The sequence below is a fragment of the Triticum urartu genome, chromosome 1 (genome assembly GCF_003073215.2).
Source record: "Triticum urartu cultivar G1812 chromosome 1, Tu2.1, whole genome shotgun sequence".
NCBI lineage: Eukaryota > Viridiplantae > Streptophyta > Magnoliopsida > Poales > Poaceae > Triticum > Triticum urartu.
Genome location: NC_053022.1, coordinates 61,591,233 through 61,614,012, shown reverse-complemented (window position 1 = coordinate 61,614,012; position 22,780 = coordinate 61,591,233).

The following is a 22,780-nucleotide window of genomic DNA, read 5'->3' as shown; positions in this document are numbered from 1 at the left end:
AAGCGCATAGTTATGAGAATATCTAGGAATGATCATGTATATAGGCATCACGTCCGCGACAAGTAGACCTAAACGATTCTGCATCTACTACTATTACTCCACACATCGACCGCTATCCAGCATGCATCTAGAGTATTAAGTTCATAAGAACAGAGTAACACATTAGGCAAGATGACATGATGTAGAGGGATAAACTCAAGCAATATGATATAAACCCCATATTTTTATCCTCGATGGCAACAATACAATACATGCCTTGCTGCCCCTGCTGTCACTGGGGAAGGACACCGCAAGATTGAACCCAAAGCTAAGCACTTCTCCCATTGCAAGAAAGATCAATCTAGCGGGCCAAACCAAACTGATAATTCCAAGAGACTTGCAAAGATATTAAAACATGCATAAAAGAATTCAGAGAAGAATCTAATATTGTTCATAGATAATCTTGATCATAAACCCACAATTCATCGGATCTCGACAAACACACCGCAAAAAGAATTACATCGAATAGATCTCTAAGAGAATCGAGGAGAACTTTGTATTGAGATCCAAAGAGAGAGAAGAAGCCATCTAGCTAATAACTATGGACCCGAAGGTCTGTGGTAAACTACTCACACATCATCGGAGAGGCTATGGTGTTGATGTAGAAGCCCTCTGTGATTGATTCCCCCTCCGGTGGAGCGCCAAAAAAGGCCCCAAGATGGGATCTCATGGGTACAGAAGGTTGCGGCGGTGGAAATAGGGTTTCATGGTGCTCTCAGATGTTTTCGGGTATATGAGTATATATAAGCGAAAGAAGTAGGTCGGTGGAGCCACGAGGGGCCCACAAGGGTGGGGGCGCACCTACACCCCTGGGTGCACCCTTGATGTATACTACACAACCTTATTCTTGTAGACGTTGTTGGGCCTCCAAGTGCAGAGGTTTGTAGGACAATAGCAAATTTCCCTCAAGTGGATGACCTAAGGTTTATCAATCTGTGGGAGGTGTAGGATGAAGATGGTCTCTCTCAAAAAACCCTACAACCAAATAACAAAGAGTCTCTTGTGTCTCCAACACACCCAATACAATGGTAAATTGTATAGATGCACTAGTTCGGCGAAGAGATGGTGATACAAGTGCAATATGGATGGTAGATATAGGGTTTTGTAATCTGAAAATATAAAAACAGCAAGGTAACTAATGATAAAAGTGAGCACAAACGGTATTGCAATGCTTCGAAACAAGGCCTAGGGTTCATACATTCACTAGTGCAAGTTCTCTCAACAATAATAACATAATTGGATCATATAACTATCCCTCAACATGCAACAAAGAGTCACTCCAAAGTCACTAATAGCAGAGATCAAATGAAGAGATTGTTGTAGGCTACGAAACCACCTCAAAGTTATTCTTTCTGATCGATCTATTCAAGAGTCCATAGTAAAATAACACGAAGCTATTCTTTCCGTTCAATCTATCCTAGAGTTCGTACTAGAATAACACGTTAAGACACAAATCAACCAAAACCCTAATGTCACCTAGATACTCCAATGTCACCTCCAGTATCCGTGGGTATGATTATAAGATATGCATCACACAATCACAGATTCATCTATTCAACCAACACAAAGAACTTCAAAGAGTGCCCCAAAGTTTCTACCGGAGAGTCAAGACGAAAACGTGTGCCAACCCCTATGCATAAGTTCACGACGTCAGGGAACTCGCAAGTTGATCACCAAAACACACATCAAGTGGATCACGTGATATCCCATTGTCACCACAGATAAGCACATGCAAGACATACATCAAGTGTTCTCAAATCCTTAAAGACTCAATCCGATAAGATAATTTCAAAGGGAAAACTCAATCCATTACAAGAGAGTAGAGGGCGATACATCAAGATCGTGCCAAATCAAGAACACGACAGATAGAGATCAAACACATAGCTACTGGTACATACCCTCAGCCCTGAGGGTGAACTACTCCCTCCTCGTCATGGAGAGCGCCGGGATGATGAAGATGGCCACCGGAGAGGGATTCCCCCCTTCGGTAGGGTGCCGGAATGGGTCTAGATTGGTTTTCGGTGGCTACAGAGGCTTGTGGCAGCGGAACTCCTAATCTGGGTTTCTTTCTAGAAGTTTGGGTATATATAAGAGGTGTTGGAGTCGGGAACAAGTCAGGGGGGTCCCCGAGGCGGCCACGAGGTAGGGGGCGCGCCCAGGGGGTAGGGCACCCCCCCACCCACATGGTGGCCTCAGGACTCTTCTGGCCCATCTCCGGTACTCTGTGGGCTTCTTCTGGTCCAAACCTCATCTCCGTGAAATTTCAGGTCAATTGGACTCCGTTTGGTTTTCCTTTTCAGCGATACTCAAAAACAAAAAAAAACAAAAACTGGCACTGGTCTCTAGGTCAATAGGTCAGTCCCAAAAATAATATAAAATAGCATATAAATAATAGATACGTTGGAGACATATCCAGCATCCCCAAGCTTAATTCCTGCTCGTCCTCGAGTAGGTAAATGATAAAAACAGAATTTTTGATGTGGAATGCTACCTAACATATTTATCAATGCAATTCTCTTTATTGTGTCATGAATGTTCAGATCCAAAAGATTCAAGACAAAAGTTTAATATTGACATAAAAATAATAATACTTCAAGCATACTAACAAAGTAATCATGTCTTCTCAAAATAACATGGCCAAAGAAAGTTATCCCTACAAAATCATATAGTCTGGCTATGCTCTATCTTCATCACACAAAATATTTAAATCGTGCACAACCCCGATGACAAGCCAAGCAATTGTTTCAAACTTTTGATGTTCTCAAACTTTTTCAATCTTCACGCAATACATGAGCGTGAGCCATGGACATAGCACTATAGGTGGAATAGAATGGTGGTTGTGGAGAAGACAAAAAGGACAAGATAGTCTCACATCAACTAGGCGTATCAACGGGCTATGGAGATGCCCATCAATGGATATCAATGTGAGTAAGTAGGGATTGCCATGCAACAGATGCACTATAGCTATAAGTGCATGAAATCTCAAAAAGAAAACTAAGTGGGTGTGCATCCAACTTGCTTGCTCATGAAGACCTAGGGCATTTGAGGAAGCCCATCGTTGGAATATACAAGCCAAGTTCTATAATGAAAAATTCCCACTAGTATATGAAAGTGACAACATAGGAGACTCTCTATCATGGAGATCATGGTGCTACTTTGAAGCACAAGTGTGGTAAAAGGATAGTAGCATCGCCCCTTCTCTCTTTTTCTCTCATTTTTTGTTTTTTTTTGTTTTTTGGGCCTTCTCTTTATTTGGCCTGTCTTTTTTCTCTTTTTATTTATTTTTCGTCCGAAGTCTCATCCCGACTTGTGGGGGAGTCATAGTCTCCATCATCCTTTCCTCACTAGGACAATGCTCTAATAATGATGATCATCACACTTTTATTTACTTACAACTCAAGAATTACAACTCGATAGTTAGAACAAGATATGACTCCATATGAATGCCTCCGGCGGTGTACCGGGATGTGCAATGACTCATGAGTGACATGTATGAAAGAATTATGAACGGTGGCTTTGCCACAAATATGATGTCCACTACATGATCATGCAAAGCAATATGACAACGATGGAGCGTGTCATAATAAACAGAACGGTGGAAAGTTGCATGGCAATATATCTCGAAGTGGATATGTAAATGCCATAATAGGTAGGTATGGTGGCTGTTTTGAGGAAGGTAAATGGTGGGTTTATGGTACCGGCGAAAGTTGCACGGTACTAGAGAGGCTAGCAATGGTGGAAGGGTGAGAGTGCGTATAATCCATGGACTCAACATTAATCATAAAGAACTCACATACTTATTGCAAAAATCTATTAGTTATCGAAACAAAGTACTACGTGCATGCTCCTAGGGGGATAGATTGGTAGGAAAAGACCATCGCTATTCCCCGACCGCCACTCATAAGGAAGACAATCAAAAAATAAATCATGCTCCGACTTCATCACATAACGGTTCACCATACGTGCATGCTACGGGAATCACAAACTTTAACACAAGTATCTATCAAATTCACAACTACTCTACTAGCATGACTCTAATATCACCATCTTCATATCTCAAAACAATCATCAAGTATCAAACTTCTCATAGTATTCAATGCACTTTATATGAAAGTTTTTATTATACCCATGTTGGATGCCTATCATATTAGGACTTGTTTCATAACCAAAGAAAATTACCATGCTGTTCTAAAAGACTCTCAAAATAATATAAGTGAAGAATGTGAGTTCATCTATTTCTTCAAAATAAAACCACCGCCGTGCTCTAAAAGGATATAAGTGAAGCACTAGAGCAAATGACAAACTACTCCAAAAGATATAAGTGAAGATCAATGAGTAGTCGAATAATTATGCAACTATGTGAAGAATCTCTAACATTTAAGAGTTTCAGATCTTGGTATTTTATTCAAACAGAAAGAAAAACAAAATAAAATAAAATGACGCTCCAAGAAAAACACATATCATGTGATGAATAAAAATATAGCTCCAAGTAAAGTTACCGATGAACAAAGACGAAAGAGGGGATGCCATCCGGGGCATCCCCAAGCTTAGGCTCTTGGTTGTCCTTGAATATTACCTTGGGGTGCCTTGGGCATCCCAAAGCTTAGGCTCTTGCCACTCCTTATTACATAGTCCATCGAATCTTTACCCAAAACTTGAAAACTTCACAACACAAAACTCAACAGAAAATTTCATGAACTCCGTTAGTATAAGAAAATAAATCACCACTTTTGGTACTGTTGTGTACTCATTCTAAATTCATATTGGTGTAATATCTACTGTATTCCAACTTCTCTATGGTTCATACACCCCGATACTACTCATAGATTCATCAAAATAGGCAAAAAAAACACAATGAAAACAGAATCTGTCAAAAACAAAACAGTTTGTAGTAATTTGTATCATTCGAATACTTATGTCACCCAAAAAATACTGAAATAAATTGGTGGACCTGAGGATTTGTCTATTAATCATCTGCAAAAAGAATCAACTTAAAGACACTTCCAGTAAAAAATGGCAGCTAATCTCGTGAGCGCAAAAGTTTCTGTTTTTTACAGCAAGATCAAAAAGACTTCACCCAAGTCTTCCCAAAGGTTACACTTGGCACAAACACTAATTAAAACATAAAACCACATCTAAACAGAGGCTAGATGAATTATTTATTACTAAACAGGAGCAAAAACCAAAGAACAAGAATAAAATTAAAATCCCAACAAGCGCCATCGTTTAACGCCCCTAGCTAGGCATGATGATTTCAATGATGCTCACATAAAAGATAAGAATTGAAACATAAATAGAGCATCATGAAGAATATGAATAGCACATTTACGTATAACCCACTTCCTATGCATAGGGATTTTGTGAGTAAAAAATTTAAGGGGACAAGAATCAACTTGCATAGGAAGGTGAAACAAGCATTGCTTCAAGAATTTCAGCACATAGAGAGGAAACTTGGTATTATTGCAATTCCTACAAGCATATATTCCTCCCTCATAATAATTTTCAGTAGCATCATGAATTAATTCAACACTATAACTATCACATAAAGCATTATTTTCATGAGCCACAAGCATAGAATTTTTATTACTCTCCACATAAGCAAATTTCTTCTCGTGAATAGAAGTGGGAGCAAACTCAACAAAATAACTATCATGTGAGGCATAATCCAATTGAAAATTAAAATCAAGATGACAAGTTTCATGGTTATCATTGTTCTTTATAGAATATATGTCATCACAATAATCATCATATATAGCAACTTTGTTCTCATAATCAATTGGGACCTCTTCTGAAATAGTGGAATCATTACTAAGTAAAGTCATGAACTCTCCAAATCCACTTTTATAAATGTAATCATCATAAATAGGAGGCATGATATCATCATAATAAATTTTCTCATCAAAACTCGGGAGACAAAAAGTATCATCTTCATCAAACATAGCTTCCCCAAGCTTGTGGCATGGATATTCAAAGAATTCATACTAAAAACATTGCAATCATGCTCATCATCCAAAGATCTAGTGCCAAACATTTTAATGCATTCTTCTTCTAACACTTTGGCACAATTATCGGAATCCTTATTTTCACGAAAGATATAAAAAAGATGAAGCATATGAGGCAACCTTAATTCCATTTTTGTAGTTTTCTTTTATAGACTAAACTAGTGATAAAACAAGAAACTAAAAGATTTGATTGCAAGATCTAAAGATATACCTTCAAGCGCTAACCTCCCCGGCAACAACGCCAGAAAAGAGCTTGATGTCTACTACACAACCTTCTTCTTGTAGACGTTGTTGGGCCTCCAAGTGCAGAGGTTTGTAGGACAGTAGCAAATTTCCATCAAGTGGATGACCTAAGGTTTATAAATCCTTGGGAGGCATAGGATGAAGATGGTCTCTCTCAAACAACCCTGCAACCAAATAACAAAGAGTGTCTTGTGTCCCCAACACACCCAATACAATGGTAAATTGTATAGGTGCACTAGTTCGGCGAAGAGATGGTGATACAAGTGCAATATGGATGGTAGATATAGGTTTTTGTAATCTGAAAATATAAAAACAGCAAGGTAACTAATTATAAAAGTGAGCACAAACGGTATTGCAATGCTTCGAAACAAGGCCTAGGGTTCATACTTTCACTAGTGCAAGTTCTCTCAACAATAATAACATAATTGGATCATATAACTATCCCTCCACATGGAACAAAGAGTCACTCCAAAGTCACTAATAGCGGAGAGAAAATGAAGAGATTATTGTAGGGTACAAAACCACCTCAAAGTTATTCTTTCTGATCGATCTATTCAAGAGTCCATAGTAAAATAACACGAAGCTATTCTTTCCGTTCGATCTGTCCTAGAGTTCGTACTAGAATAACACGTTAAGACACAAATCAACCAAAACCCTAATGTCACCTAGATACTCCAATGTCACCTCAAGTATCCGTGGGTATGTTTATACGATATGCATCACACAATCTCAGATTCATCTATTCAACCGACACAAAGAACTTCAATGAGTGCCCCAAAGTTTCTATCGGAGAGTCAAGACGAAAACGTGTGCCAACCCCTATGCATAAGTTCACGAGGTCACGGAACTCGCAAGTTGATCACCAAAACATACATCAAGTGGATCACGTGAATATCCCATTGTCACCACAAACAAGTACATGCAAGACATATATCAAGTGTTCTCAAATCCTTAAAGACTCAATCTGATAAGATAACTTCAAACGGAAAACTCAATCCATTACAAGAGAGTACATGGGGAGAAACATCATAAGATCCAACTATAATAGCAAAGCTCGCGATACATCAAGATCGTGCTGAATCAAGAACACGAGAGAGGGAGAGACTGATCAAACACATAGCTACTGGTACATACCCTCATCCCCGAGGGTGAACTAATCCCTCCTCATCATGGAGATCGCCGGGATGATGAAGATGGCCACCGGAGAGGGATTCCCCCCTCCGGCAGGGTGCCAGAACGGGTCTAGATTGGTTTTCGGTGGCTACAGAGGCTTGCAGCGGCGGAACTCCCGATCTAGGTTTCTTTCTGGAAGTTTGGGTATATATAAGAGGTGTTGGAGTTGGGAACAAGTCAGGGGGTCCCCGAGGCGGCCACGAGGTAGGGGGCGCGCCCAGGGGGGTAGGGCGTGCCCCCACCCTCGTGATGGCCTCGGGACTCTTCTGGCCCATCTCCGGTACTCCGTGGGCTTCTTCTGGTCCAAAAATGATCTCTGTGAAATTTCAGGTCAATTGGACTCCGTTAACTTTTCCTTTTTCACGATACTCAAAAACAACAAAAAAAGCAGAAACTGGCACCGGGATCTAGGTTAATAGCTTAGTCCCAAAAATCATATAAAATAGCATATAAATGCATATAAAACATCCAAGTTTGATAATATAATAGCATGGAACAATAATAAATTATAGATACGTTGCAGACGTATCAGCCCTCCTACCTCGTGGCCACCTTGTTGCTTCCTTGACGTCCACTCCAACTCTCCTGGATTGCGTTTGTTCTAAAAATAACTCTCCCAAAGGTTTCATTCCATTTGGATTCCATTTTGTATTCCTTTTCTGCGAAACACTGAAATAGGCAAAAAACAGGAATTTGCACTGGGCCTTTGGTTAGTAGGTTAGTCAAAAAAATAATATAAAAGTGTATAACAAAGCCCATTAAACATCCAAAATAGATAATATAATAGCATGGAGCAATAAAAAATTATAGATACGTTGGATACGTATCACGTTCCACGGCCGGGTTGTTTCTTCGCCGACGGTGTCTCTCTTACGCTTGTTTGACTTGCGGGCGTCGATGAGGTAGTAGGCATTGCGATCGCACAAGGCGTTGCTGACGTTGAAGGGGCCCTCCAATGGGGAGGACATCTTGTGTTGGCCGGTCTGCTCTTGGATGAGTCGGAGGATGAGGACTCCCTCCCGAAAAGCGAGGGGCTTGATCTTCTTGTTGTGGTAGTGCCTCAGGCCTTGCTGGTAGATGGCTGAGCGGTTGTGCGCTAGGAGACGTGCTTCTTCAAGCAGGTCGATGATGTCTTCGCGGGCTTCTTTTGCTTCGGCTTCGGTGTACATCATGAGGCGTGGTGAGTCGAACTCGACGTCGGTCGGGATGACGGCTTCTGCTCCATAGACGAGGAAGAACGGGGTGAACCTGGTCGCCAGTTTGGCGTAGTTCGGAGACTCCAGAGGATGGACGGCAGCTCATCAAGCCAGGTGTCGGGTGAATGGATGAGCGGCTCGACGAGCCGCGGCTTGATGCCAGATAGGATGAGGCCGTTGGCCCGCTCGACCTAGCCGTTGGACTGCGGGTGTGCAACGGAGGCCAGGTCGAGGAGGATGCCGAAGACGCGGCAGTACTACGCGAGCGCGCCTTTGGCGAAGTTGGTGTTGTTGTCCGTGATGATGTTGTTCGGCATGCCATAGCGCACCGCGATGTCCTTGACGAATCGGACGGACGTCGACCCGTCCAGCTTCATGATTGGCCTTACTTCGATCCATTTGGTGAACTTGTTGACCACCACCAGCAAATGCGTCATGCCGCCTCGAGCAGTCTTGAAGGGCCCCACCATGTCGAGTCCCCAGACTACGAAAGGCGAGGTGATCGGGATGGTTCGGAGCACCTACGCTGGTTGGTGGCTGCGCTTGCTGAAGCACTGGCATCACTCGCACTTGAGGACGAGTGACTCGGCGTCTTGGAGGGCCATGGGCCAGTTGAAACAATGGCGGAAAGCCTTGGCCACCAGGGACCATGAGGCGGCATGGTGCCCGCACTCGCCCTGGTGTATGTCAAGGAGGATCTCAATGCCCTTGTCTTGCTCGACGCAGCGCTGGAACACGCCGGTGGAGCTGCGCTTGACGAGCTCGTTGTTGATGATGTTGTAGGCGGACGCTCGGTGCTGCACTTGCCAGGCTTTGGTCTCGTCCATGGGGAGGACCCCGTTCTCTAGAAACTCTGAGATGGGCAGGGCCCATGATGGCACCGTCACCACGGCGAAGTCGGCCACCATGGCGGGTTCTGGGGCGGCAGCCCCCGAACCGGGTCCAGCAGCCCCCGGGTCAGGTACGACGGCGGCCGGGTCAATGGTTGTGGCTGCTAGACCGGGTTCGGCAGTCCCCGACCGGGTTCAGCAGTCCCCATGCCAGGTTCGACGGTCCGCGGGACGGGTTGAGGCGTGGCCGGGTCGTCCGGGACGTAGATGGACTCGGAGTCCGGAGACGGCCTGACGGACGGCTTGCGCAAGTGCTCGAGGGAGACGCTGGGCGGGATGGACTGCATGGACGAGGCGATTTTGGCGAGCATGTTGGCCACGTCGTTTTCCACGTGTGGGGCGTGGAGGAACTCGCATCCCGTGAAGAATCCAGGCAGCTTCTGATCGAGGAAGCGGTAGATTGCCATGTTGGGGTCACGGGCGTCCCACTCGCCGGAGCACTGCTGCACCACCAGATCCGAGTCGCCGTAGCACAGAATGCGCCGGATGCCGAGTTACTTGGCAAGCCGGAGGCCATGCACAAGGGCTTCATACTCGGCAACGTTGTTGGAGGCGGTGAAGTCGATCTAGAGCCCGTATTTGAGTCAGTCGCCTTTCGGGGAGGAGAGCACTATGCCGGCCCCTAGGCCGAGACTTATCTTCGAGCCGTCGAAGTGCATGCGCCAGTGTGTCGAGTCCGGCGGCAACAAGTACTGGGTCTCGGTCCAGTCGATGAGGAAATCGGCCAGAGCTTGGGACTTGATCATAGTGCGGGGCTCGTAGAGGATGGTGTGGCCGGCTAGCTCGAGCGCCCACTTGGCGACCCAGCCAGAGGCATCTCTGAAGGAAATATGCCCTATAGGAAATAATAAAGTTTTTATTTATATTTCCTTATATCATGATAAATGTTTATTATTCATGCTAGAATTGTATTAACTAGAAACTTAGTACATGTGTGAATACATAGACAAACAGAGTGTCACTAGTATGCCTCTACTTGACTAGCTCGCTAATCAAAGATGGATAAGTTTCCTAGCCATAGACAAGAGTTGTCATTTGATGAATGGGATCACATCATTAGAGAATGATGTGATTGACTTGACCCATCTGCTAGCTTAGCATGATGATCGTTTAGTTTGTTGCTATTGCTTTCTTCATAACTTATACATGTTCCTATGACTATGAGATTATGCAACTCCCGAATACCGGAGGAACACTTAGTGTGCTATCCGGCGTCACAACGTAACTGGGTGACTATAAAGATGCGCTACAGGTGTCTCCGATGGTGCTTGTTGAGTTGGCATAGATCTCCGGGACCTCTTGGTAATGCACATCACTATAAGCCTTGCAAGCAATGTGACTAATGAATTAGTTACGGGATGTTGCATTACGGAACAAGGAAATAGACTTTCCAGTAACGAGATTGAACTAGGTATTGAGATACCGACGATCGAATCTCGGGCAAGTAACATACCGATGACAAAGGGAACAACGTATGTTGTTATGCGGTTTGACCGATAAAGATCTTCGTAGAATATGTAGGAACCAATATGAGCATCCAGATTCTGCTATTGGTTATTGACCGGAAGTGAGTCTCGGTCATGTCTACATAGTTCTCAAACTCATAGGGTCCGCACGCTTAACGTTCAATGACGATCGGTATTAGTTTTGATGTACCGAAGGTAGTTCAGAGTCCCGAATGTGATCACAGACATGACGAGGAGTCTCGAAATGGTCGAGACATAAAGATTGATATATTGGACGACTATATTCGGACACCGGAAATGTTCCGGAGAAGTTTCGGATAAAATCGGAGTGCCGGAGGGTTACCGGAACCCCCTGGGGGAACTAATGGGCCTTATCGGCCTTATTGGAGAGAGAGAGGGGCGGCTAGGGCAGGCTGCGCGCCTCATTTTCCTTCTCCTCTCTCCCTCTCCTTCCTTCCCCCTCTCTTGCTTGTTGGAAACCTACTGGGAATAGGGTTCCTATTCCTAGTAGGAATCCTACTTGGGGCGTGCCCCTATAGGGCCGGCCGGACTCCTCCTTTCTCCTTTATATACAGGGGCAGGGGGCCCTAGAACACACAAGTTGACAGTTGTCTTAGCCATGTGCGGTGCCCCCTCCAAAGATTTCCACCTCGGTCATATCGTTGTAGTGCTTAGGAGAAGCCCTCCGTCGGTAACTTCATCACCGTCATCACGCCGTCATGCTGACGAAACTCTCCCTCGACCTCAATTGGATCTAGAGATCGTGGGACGGTACCGAGCTGAACGTGTGCAGATCGCGGAGGTGCTGTACCTTCGGTTCTAGGATCGGTCAGATCATGAAGATGTATGACTACATCAACCGCATTGTCATAACGCTTCCACTTTTAGTCTACGAGGGTACGTGGACAAAACTATCCCCTCTCGTTGCTATACATCACCGTACCTAGATAGATCTTGCGTGTGCGTACAATTTTTTTTTGAAATTACTGCGTTCCCCAATGGTGGCATCTGAGCCAGGTCTATGCGTAGATGTTATATGCACGAGTATAACACAAATGAGTTGTAGGCGTGGGTATATACATATTGCTTGCCATCACTAGTTGATTCTTGATTCAGCGGTATTGTTGGATGAAGCGGCTCAGACCGGCATTACGCGTACGCTTACGTGAGACTGGTTCTACCGACGTGCTTCGCACACAGGTGGCGAGTGGGTGTCTGTTTCTCCAACTTTAGTTGAATCGGATTCAATGAATAGGGTTCTTTCTGGAGATCAAAACGCAATCACTATACTGCGTTGTGGTTTTTGATGCGTAGGTAAGAACGGTTCTTGCTAAGCCTGTAGCAGCCACGTAAAACTTGCAACAACAAAGTAGAGGACGTCTAACTTGTTTTTGCATGGCATGTTGTGATGTGATATGGTCAGGACGTGATTATATAAATTGTTGTATGAGATGATCATGTTTTGTAACACAGTTATCGACAACTGGCAGGAGCCATATGGTTGTCGCTTTATTGTATGAAATGCAATCGCCATGTAATTGCTTTACTTTATCACTAAGCAGTAGCGATAGTCGTAGAAGCAATAGTTGGTGAGACGACAACGATGCTTCGATGGAGATCAAGGTGTCAAGCCGGTGACGATGGTGATCATGACAGTGCTTTGAAGATGAAGATCAAAAGGCACAAGATGATGATGGCCATATCATATCACTTATTTGATTGAATGTGATGTTTATCCTTTATGCATCTTATTTTCCTTAGTTCGGCGGTAGCATTATAAGATGATCCCTCACTAAATTTCAAGGTACAAGTGTTCTCCCTGAGTATGCACCATTGCTACAGTTCGTCATGCCGAGACACCATGTGATGATCGGGTGTGATAAGCTCTACGTTCAAATACAACAGGTTCAAGGCAGTTTTGCACACGCGGAATACTCAGGTTAAACTTGACGAGCCTAGAATATGCAGATATGGCCCCGGAACACTGAGACCAAAAGGTCGAGCGTGAATCATATAGTAGATATGATCAACATAGTGATGTTCACCATTGAAAACTACTCCATCTCACGTGATGATCGAACATGGTTTAGTTGATATGGATCATGTGATCACTTAGATGATTAGAGGGATATCTATCTAAGTGGGAGTTCTTAAGTAATATGATTAATTGACCTTTAGTTTATCATGAACTTAGTACCTGATAGTATTTTTCATGTCTATGTTGTTGTAGATAAATGGCCCGTGTTGTTGTTCCGTTGAATTTTAATGTTTTCCTAGAGAAAGCTAAGTTGAAAGATGATGGTAGCAATTACACAGACTGGGTCCATAACTTGAGTATTATCCTCATTGTTGCACAGAAGAATTATGTCCTGGAAGCACCGCTAGGTGCCAACCCCACTACATGAGCAACGCCAGATGTTGTGAACACCTGGCAGAGCAAAGCTGATGACTACTTGATAGTTCAGTGCCATGCTTTACGGCTTAGAACTAGGACTTCAACGATGTTTTGAACGTCATGGAGCATATGAGATGTTCCAGGAGTTGAAGTTAATATTTCAAGCAAATGCCCAGATTGAGAGATATGAAGTCTCCAATAAGTTCTACAGCTGCAAAATGGAGGAGAATAGTTTTGTCGGTGAGCATATACTCAGAATGTCTGGGTACCACAATCACTTGACTCAGCTGGCAGTTAATCTTCCAGTTGATAGTGTCATTGACAGAGTTCTTCAATCACTGCCACCAAGCTACAAGAGCTTCGTGATGAACTATAATATGCAAGGGATGGATAAGACGATTCCCGAGCTCTTCGCAATGCTAAAGGCTGCGGAGGTAGAAATCAAAAGGAGCGTCAAGTGTTGTAGGTCAACAAGACCACTAGTTTCAAGAAAAAGGGTAAAGGGAAGAAGGGGAACTTCAAGAAGAACGGCAAACAAGTTGCTGCTCAAGTGAAGAAGCCCAAGTCCGGACCTAAGCCTGAGACTGAGTACTTCTACGGCAAAGTGACTGGTCACTAGAAGCGGAACTGCCCCAAGTATTTGGTGGAGAAGAAGGATGGCAAAGTGAAAGGTATATTTGATATACATGTTAGAGTGGCGCCGCTGACGTCGCTTTGGCTGTATCTCAGGAGGTTTATCCTCGACCTGATCTTCTTTATCATCGCCGTTACCCTCCTTGAGTGTGTCCACCATGTACATGTCATACGAAGAGGTGGCCCCCAGCATCCGGTAAACGGCGGGTTTTTGGCCTGCTCCTCTCCGGCATCGTCGTCCATATCGTCGATGTCTTCGGAGCCGTCGGCGAGCATGTCAGTTAAGTCCTCGATAGTGGCTATGAAGTGGGTGGTGGGTGGGACGTGAAATTCTCCGCCCTCAGCCCCTAGTCCGGGCTGGGCATAATTTGGAAATTGCCCTTCTGTAATAACGAGGGATCGCATTAAGTTTAGTGCCTTGCTTAAAGGCGAGGTTTGATCAGGGAGAAGAAAATCCATGGAGTACGGTGAGAAGGAAACTCCTTGGCCGAGCTCGCATGATGTTGACTCCGAGGGTTCGGAGCCAGTGTCCGGAGAAGAGTCCGGCTTCATGATGGTTGCCAGCGACACTACTTCCTCCGGCTCTCCCATACTGGGTTTAGTGGCCATAGATAGTCTAGTGGGCTCGGTAATCCCGTCTTCGGACCTGGTGATGCACTCCGGATCTAAGGCCAGAGCGGAGGTAGGGGGTCATGAACCCTTGGAAGATCAAGTCTCCTCGGATATCAGCAACATAGTCCAGATTTCCAAAATTAATCTGGTGACCTGGGGCGTAGATGTCGATCTGCTCTAGATGGCCAAGCGAGTTGGCCCACAGTGCGAAGCCGCCGACACAAAGATCTGACCGGGAAGGAAAACCTCCCCCAGGGCAGCATTGTTGTAGATGATTGACGGAGCCATCGAACCTTCTGATGACGATGCGGCGGAACACTCAATGAAAGCACCGATGTTGGTGTCAAAAACGGGGATCTCGGGTAGGGGTACCAAACTGTGCGTCTAAGGTCGATGGTAACATGAGGCAGGGGACACAATGTTTTACCCAGGTTCGGGCCCTCTTGATGGAGGTAATACCCTACGTCCTGCTTGATTGATATTGATGAGTATGAGGATTACAAGAGTTGATCTACCACGAGATCGTAATGGCTAAACCCTACATGTCTAGCCTGTATGATTATGATTGCCTCTATGGACTAAACCCTCCGGTTTATATAGACACCAGAGAGGCCTAGGGTTGTACAGAGTCGCTTTACAAAGGAAGGAAACTACATATCCGAACTCCAAGCTTGCCATCCACGCAAAGGAGAGTCCCATCCAGACACAGGAGGAAGTCTTCTATCTTGTATCTTCATATCCCACTAGTCCGGCCCAAGTTACATAGTCCGGACGCCCGAGGACCCCTCAATCCAGGACTCCCTTACTTAGTACCTGATAGTATTTTGCATGTCTATGTTGTTGTAGATAAATGGCCTATGCTGTTGTTCTGTTGAATTTTAATGTGTTCCTAGAGAAAGCTAAGTTGAAAGATGATGGTAGCAATTACACGGACTGGGTCCGTAACTTGAGGATTATCCTCATTGCTGTACAGAAGAATTACGTCCTGGAAGCAACGCTAGGTGCCAAACCCGGTGCAGGAGCAACGCCAGATGTTGTGAACACCTGGCAGAGCAAAGCTGATGACTACTCGATAGTTTAGTGTGCCATGCTTTATGGCTTAGAACCGGGACTTCAACGATGTTTTGAACATCATGGAGCATATGTGATGTTCCATGAGTTGAAGTTAATATTTCAAGCAAATGCTTGGATAGAGAGATATGAAGTCTCCAATAAGTTCTACAGCTGCAAAATGGAGGAGAATAGTTCTGTCAGTGAGCATATACTCAGAATTTCTGGGTACCACAATCACGTGACTCATCTGCGAGTTAATCTTCCAGTTGATAGTGTCATTGACAGAGTTCTTCAATCACTGCCACCAAGCTACAAGAGCTTCGTGATGAACTATAATATGCAAGGGATGGATAATACGATTCCTGAGCTCTTCACAATGCTAAAGGCTGTGGAGGTAGAAATCAAGATGGAGGATGAAGGGGAACTTCAAGAAGAAGATGGAGGATGAAGGGTAACTTCAAGAAGGCAAATAGGTTGCTTCTCAAGTGAAGAAGCCCAAGTCTGGACCAAAGCCTGAGACTGAGTGCTTTTACTGCAAAGGGACTGGTCACTGGAAGCGGAACTACCCCAAGTATTTAGCGGAGAAGAAGGATGGCAAAGTGAAAGGTATATTTGATATACATGTTATTGATGTGTACCTCACTAATGCTCACAGTAGCGCGTGGGTATTTGATATTGGTTCTGTTGCTAATATTTGCAACTCGAAATAGGGGCTACAGATTAAGCGAAGATTGGCTAAAGACGAGGTGACGATGCGCGTGGGAAATGGTTCCAAAGTCGATGTGATCGCCATCGGCACGCTACCTCTACATCTACCTTCGGGATTAGTTTTAGACCTGAATAATAGTTATTTGGTGCCAGCGTTAAGAATGATCATTATATCTAGATCTTTTTTGACATGAGACGGTTATTAACTTAAATCGGGGAATAATGGTTGTTCTATTTATATGAATAATATCTTTTATGGCCATGCACCCTTGATGAGTGGTCTATTTTTACTAAATCTTGATAGTAGTGATACACATGTGCATAGTATTGAAGCCAAAAGATATAAGTTTAATAATGATATTGCAACTTATTTGTGGCACTGCCGTTTAGGTCATATTGGTGTAAAGTGCATGAAGAAACTCCATGCTGATGGTATTTTGGAATCACTTGATGCTTGCGAATGATGCCTCATGGGCATGATGACTAAGACTCCGTTCTCCCAAACAATGGAGCGAGCAACAGACTTGTTGGAAATAATACATACTGATGTATGCGGTCCGATGAGTGTTGATGCTCGTGGTGGGTATCGTTATTTTCTTACCTTCACAGATGATTTGAGCAGATATGGTTATATCTACTTGATGATACATAAGTCTGAAACATTTGAAAAGTTCAAAGAATTTCAGAGTGAAGTGGAAAATCATCGTAACAAGAAAATAAAGTTTCTGTGATCTAATCATGGAGGAGCATATTTGAGTTACGAGTTTGGTCTTAATTTGAAACAATGCGGAATAGTTTATTAGATATGGAACACCATGGCGTAATGGTGTGTCCGATCGTCCTAACCACACTTTATTAGATATGGTGCAATCTATGATGTCTCTTACTGACTTACCGCTATCGTTTTGGGGTTATGCTTTAGAGACGGTTGCATTCACGTTAAATAGGGCACCATAAAAATCCGTTGAGATGACACCTTATGAACCGTGGTTTGGCAAGAAACCCAAGTTGCCGTTTCTTAAAGTTTCATGTTGCGATGCTTATGTGAAAAAGCTTCGACCTGATAAGCTCGAATCCAAATCGGAGAAATGTGTCTTCATAGGATACCCAAAGGAAACTATTGGGTAAACCTTCTATCATAGATCCGAAGGAAAAATATTCGTTGCTAAGAATGGATTCTTTATATAGAAGGAGTTTCTCTCGAAAGAAGTGAGTGGGAGGAAAGTAGAACTTTATGAGGTAACTGTACCTGCTCCCTTATTGGAAAGTAGTTCATCATAGAAATCAGTTCCAGTGATTCCTACACTAGTAAGTGAGGAAGCTAATGATGATGATCATGAAACTTCTGATCAAGTTACTACCAAACCTCGTAGGTTAACAAGAATAAGATCCGCACCACAGTGGTACGGTAATCCTGTTCTGGAGGTCATGTTACTTGACCATGACGAACCTACGAACTATGAGGAAGCGATGATGAGCCCAGATTCCGCATAATGGCTTGAGGCCATGAAATCTGAGTTGGGATCCATGTATGAGAACAAAGTGTGGACTTTGGTTGACTTGCCCAATGATCGGCAAGCCATAGAGAATAAATGGATTTTCAAGAAGAAGACTAATGCTGACGGTAATGTTACTGTCTACAAAGCTCAACTTATTGCAAAAGGTTTTCAACAAGTTCAAGGAGTTGACTACGATGAGACCTTCTCACCCGTAGTGATGCTTCAGTCCGTCTGAATCATGTTAGCAGTTGCCGCATTTTATGATTATGAAATTTGGCAAATGGATGTCAAAACTGCATTCCTTAATGGATATCTTAAAGAAGAGTTGTATATGATGCAACTAGAAGGTTTTGTCAATCCAAAAGGTGCTAACAAAGTGTGCAAGCTCCAGCGATCCATTTATGGACTGGTGCAAGCCTCTTGGAGTTGGAAAATACGCTTTGATAGTGTGATCAAAGCATATGGTTTTATACAGACTTTTGGAGAAGCCTGTATTTACAAAAAGTGACTGGGAGCTCGGTAGCATTTCTGATATTATATGTAGATGACATATTGTTGATTGGAAATGATACTGAATTTTTGAATAGCATAAAAGGATACCTGAAAAAGAATTTTTCAATGAAAGACCTCGGTGAAGCTGCTTATATATTGGGCATCAAGATCTATAGAGATAGTTAAGACGCTTAATTGGATTTTCATAAAGCACATACCTTGATAAAGTTTTGAAGAAGTTCAAAATGGATCAAGCAAAGAAAGGGTTCTTTCCTGTGTTACAAGGTGTGAAGTTGAGTCAGACTCAAAGCCCGACCATTGCAGAAGATAGAGAGAAAATGAAAGTCATTCCCTATGCTTCAGCCATAGCTTCTATCATGTATGAAATGTTTGTAGAAGACCTAATGTGTGTCTTTCTATTAGTTTAGCAGGGAGGTACCAAAGTAATCCAGGAGTAGATCACTGGACAGCAGTCAAGAATATCCTGAAATACCTAACTAAGGATATGTTTCTTGTTTATGGAGGTGACAAAGAGCTCATCGTAAATGGTTACGTCGATGCAAGCTTTGACACTGATCCGGATGACTCTTAAGTCACAAACCGGATACATATTTTTATTGAATGGTAGAGCTGTCAGTAGGTGCAGTTCTAAGCAAAGCGTTGTCGCTGGATCTACGTGTGAAGCGGAATACATATCTGTTTCGGAAGTAGCAAATGAAGGAGTCTGGATGAAGGAGTTCATATCTGATCTAGGTGTCATACCTAGTGCATCAGGTCCAATGAAAATATTTTGTGACAATACTGGTGCAACAGCCTTGGCAAAGGAATCCAGATTTTACAAGAGAACCAAGCACATCAAGAGACGCTTCAATTCCATCTGCGATCAAGTCTAGGCGGGAGACATAGAGATTTGCAAGATACTCCCTCCGTTCCAAAATAGATGACCCAACTTTGTACTAACTTTTAGTACAAAGTTAGGTCATCTATTTTGGAATTGAGGGAGTACATACAGATCTGAATGTTGCGGACCCGTTGACTAAACCTCTCTCATGAGCAAAACATGATCAGCACCAAGACTTCATGGGTGTTAGAATCATTACTGTGTAATCTAGATTATTGACTCTAGTGCAAGTGGGAGACTGAAGGAAATATGCCCTAGAGGCAATAATAAAGTTGTTATTTATATTTCCTTATATCATGATAAATGTTTATTATTCATGCTAGAATTGTATTAACCGGAAACTTAGTACATGTGTGAATACATAGACAAACAGAGTGTCACTAGTATGCCTCTATTTGACTAGCTCGTTAATCAGAGATGGTTAAGTTTCCTAGCCATAGACATGAGTAGTCATTTGATAAACGAGATCACATCATTAGAGAATGATGTGATTGACTTGACCCATCCGTTATCTTAGCATGATGATCGTTTAGTTTGTTGCTATTGCTTTCTTCATAACTTATACATGTTCCTGTGACTATGAGATTATGCAACTCCCGAATACCAAAGGAACAATTAGTGTGCTATCAAACGTCACAACGTAACTGGGTGACTATAAAGATGCTCTATAGGTGTCTCCGATGGTGTTTGTTGAGTTGGCATAGATCGAGATTAGGATTTTTCACTCCATGTATCGGAGAGGTATCTCTGGGCCCTCTCGGTAATGCACATCACTATAAGCCTTGCAAGCAATGTGACTAATGAATTAGTTATGGGATGTTGCATTACGGAACGAGTAAAGAGACTTTCTGGTAATGAGATTCAACTAGGTATTGAGATACCGACGATCAAATCATGGGCAAGTAACATACCGATGACAAAGGGAACACGTATGTTGTTATGCGGTTTGACTGATAAAGATCTTCGTTGAATATGTAGGAACCAATATGACAATCCAGGTTTCGCTATTGGTTATTGACTAGAAGTGAGTCTCGGTCATGTCTACATAGTTCTCGAACCCGTAGGGTCTGCATGCTTAACGTTCAATGATGATCGGTATTATGAGTTTAGGTGTTTTGATGTACCGAAGGTAGTTCGGAGTCCCGGATGTGATCACGGACATGACGAGGAGTCTCGAAATGGTCGAGACATAAAGATTCATATATTGGATGACTATATTCAGACACCAGAAATGTTCTGGAGAAGTTTCGGATAAAATCAGAGTGCCGGAGGGTTATCGGAACCCCCCAGGGGAACTAATGGGCGGCTAGGGCAGTGTCGGTGTGAAAACTGACGGATCTCGGGTAGGGGGTCCCGAACTGTGCGTCTAGGATCGATGGTAACAGGAGACGGGGGACACGATGTTTACCCAGGTCCGGGCCCTCTCTATGGAGGTAATACTCTACTTCGTGCTTGATTGATCTTGATGACTATGAGTATTACAAGAGTTGATCTACTACGAGATCGTAATGGCTAAACCCTAGAAGTCTAGCCTATATGGGTATGGTAATGAGTATATGTGGTGTCCTTTCCGGACTACCCCCTTCGGCTTATATAGACACCGAGAGGATCTAGGGTTTACATGGAGTCGGTTACATAAGAAGGAATCTTCAGTCACCAAGCTTGCCTTCCACGCCAAGTAGAGTCCAATTGGACACGGTACAGTCTTCGGCCTTCATGTCTTCACAGCCCATCAGTCCGGCCCATGGATAACAGGTCGGACGCCCAAGGACCCCATAGTCTAGGACTCCCTCAGTTGCCCCCGAACCATTCTACAATAGCGAGGTGCTCGACACACATATTGTCTTCGGCATTGCAAGGCGGGTTCTCCCTTCGATGATCTCCAAGTAATGTAATCGGCCATTGATCCAATGTCGCCTCCTTGACTTCTGTGCGTTGAATAATCTTTGTCCTCCACATGTCGAGCGAATGTGGAAAGTCAGGGTATTTTGCGAATAACACCCCATCCATGCGAGGAAGAGCGCCTATTTTGTGACGCCCCGAGACCGTTGCGCCAGGTGTCTTCCAGTTATTCGCTGTCGTTGCCATGTCATTCGCTTGCGTGTTGCATCTTGCCATGTCATCATCCGCATTGCATCAGCATGTTTTCGAAACTTTCATCCGTCCGGGTTTCCCCAGTTCCGTCCATTGTCCGTTCTGAGCCCAGACACACTTGCAGGCGTCCGCGGCATGTCCGAAATATTATTTTATAAGTGGTCAGAAAATTTTCTCGAAGTGGGTTGAAAGTTGGCATGTGGTCTTGTTATGTTGCCGGTAGACTGCCTGCCAAGTCTCATCGCATTCGGAGTCCGTTTGACGCCCCAAACGAATAACTATAGCGGCATTATAGTCGGTCAAACGTCGGACGTTTTCGGTCTCCGAAAACTGTCGCCGGGCTTTCCCTCTCTTTTCTCCCTAAACCGTCTACATAGTCCACTACTTACCACCAGGCCCAACCTAACCTCTCTCGTCAGCCCGCGACCCTCGTCGTGCGCGCGTCCGAAAGCTATCCCGGACCCGGCCAGGGCACTCGTTACCGATGGGTCCAGATCATCCCGAAACATCTATAAAACATCACTGTTTTATTATTTGGACTCCCTAAGCTTTTTATTTCGCGACCGTCCGATTCCGATCAGAGGGATCGAGGTAGCCCCTAATCTAATCTGTGATGTATATGTAGTCGACCCTTAGTCATTCTGGACAAACCCTAAAATCTAGGGAGATGTCCCATCCATCAAATCCTCCTCCGCCGCCACTGACTTTCTCCCACCTCGGGATCACCTTCGCCCAACCACACACCACCTCTCAATCCCCACCCAGCCAACCAAATCCGGCCTCAAATCAGCTCCACCCGTCGCCCATAGCCTCTTCGATCCGATCTAGGTCGGGAGAGGAGCTCCAGGGCGCTCAAACCAGGAGGCCTGGCCTCCCATCGCTCGCTGGCACCTCAAGCGGACCAGGACCCCGTCGCCCTGCCCTTCTCCTTCCTCCCTTCGTCTCCTCCTCTCATCTCACTAGTTCTTCTCCTGCAATAGGTGCTCCTTGCGCCATGGATGCCGCCATGGAGGCCGACCTTCTCCACCGCACCATGACGACCTCCCACTCCCAGCACCCCTTCCTCAACCGCGCCTGCAACCCCTGCCTCCCTCGCGCGCCAAGTTCGCGTCGTCGCTCTCCTGAACCGCCGCAACCTGCAGGAGCTTCAGGGAACGAACGCAGCCGCCCTGGACCCCCACTGAACCGCGAGCAGCCACCGTCCTCGCCCAGGACCCGGACAGATCCTGCCGTTCCCGGTCCTCCCCGTGCCGTCCTAGTCCCATTCCCCGCCGTCTAGGACCTCCTCCATGCGCCAAGTCCGTCCAGCCGCCGCTCCAAGTCCCTCCCTGTCGCCGCCGCTTCCTGTCGAGAAGAAGGTGCGCCTCTGCATCGAGCCACTCTG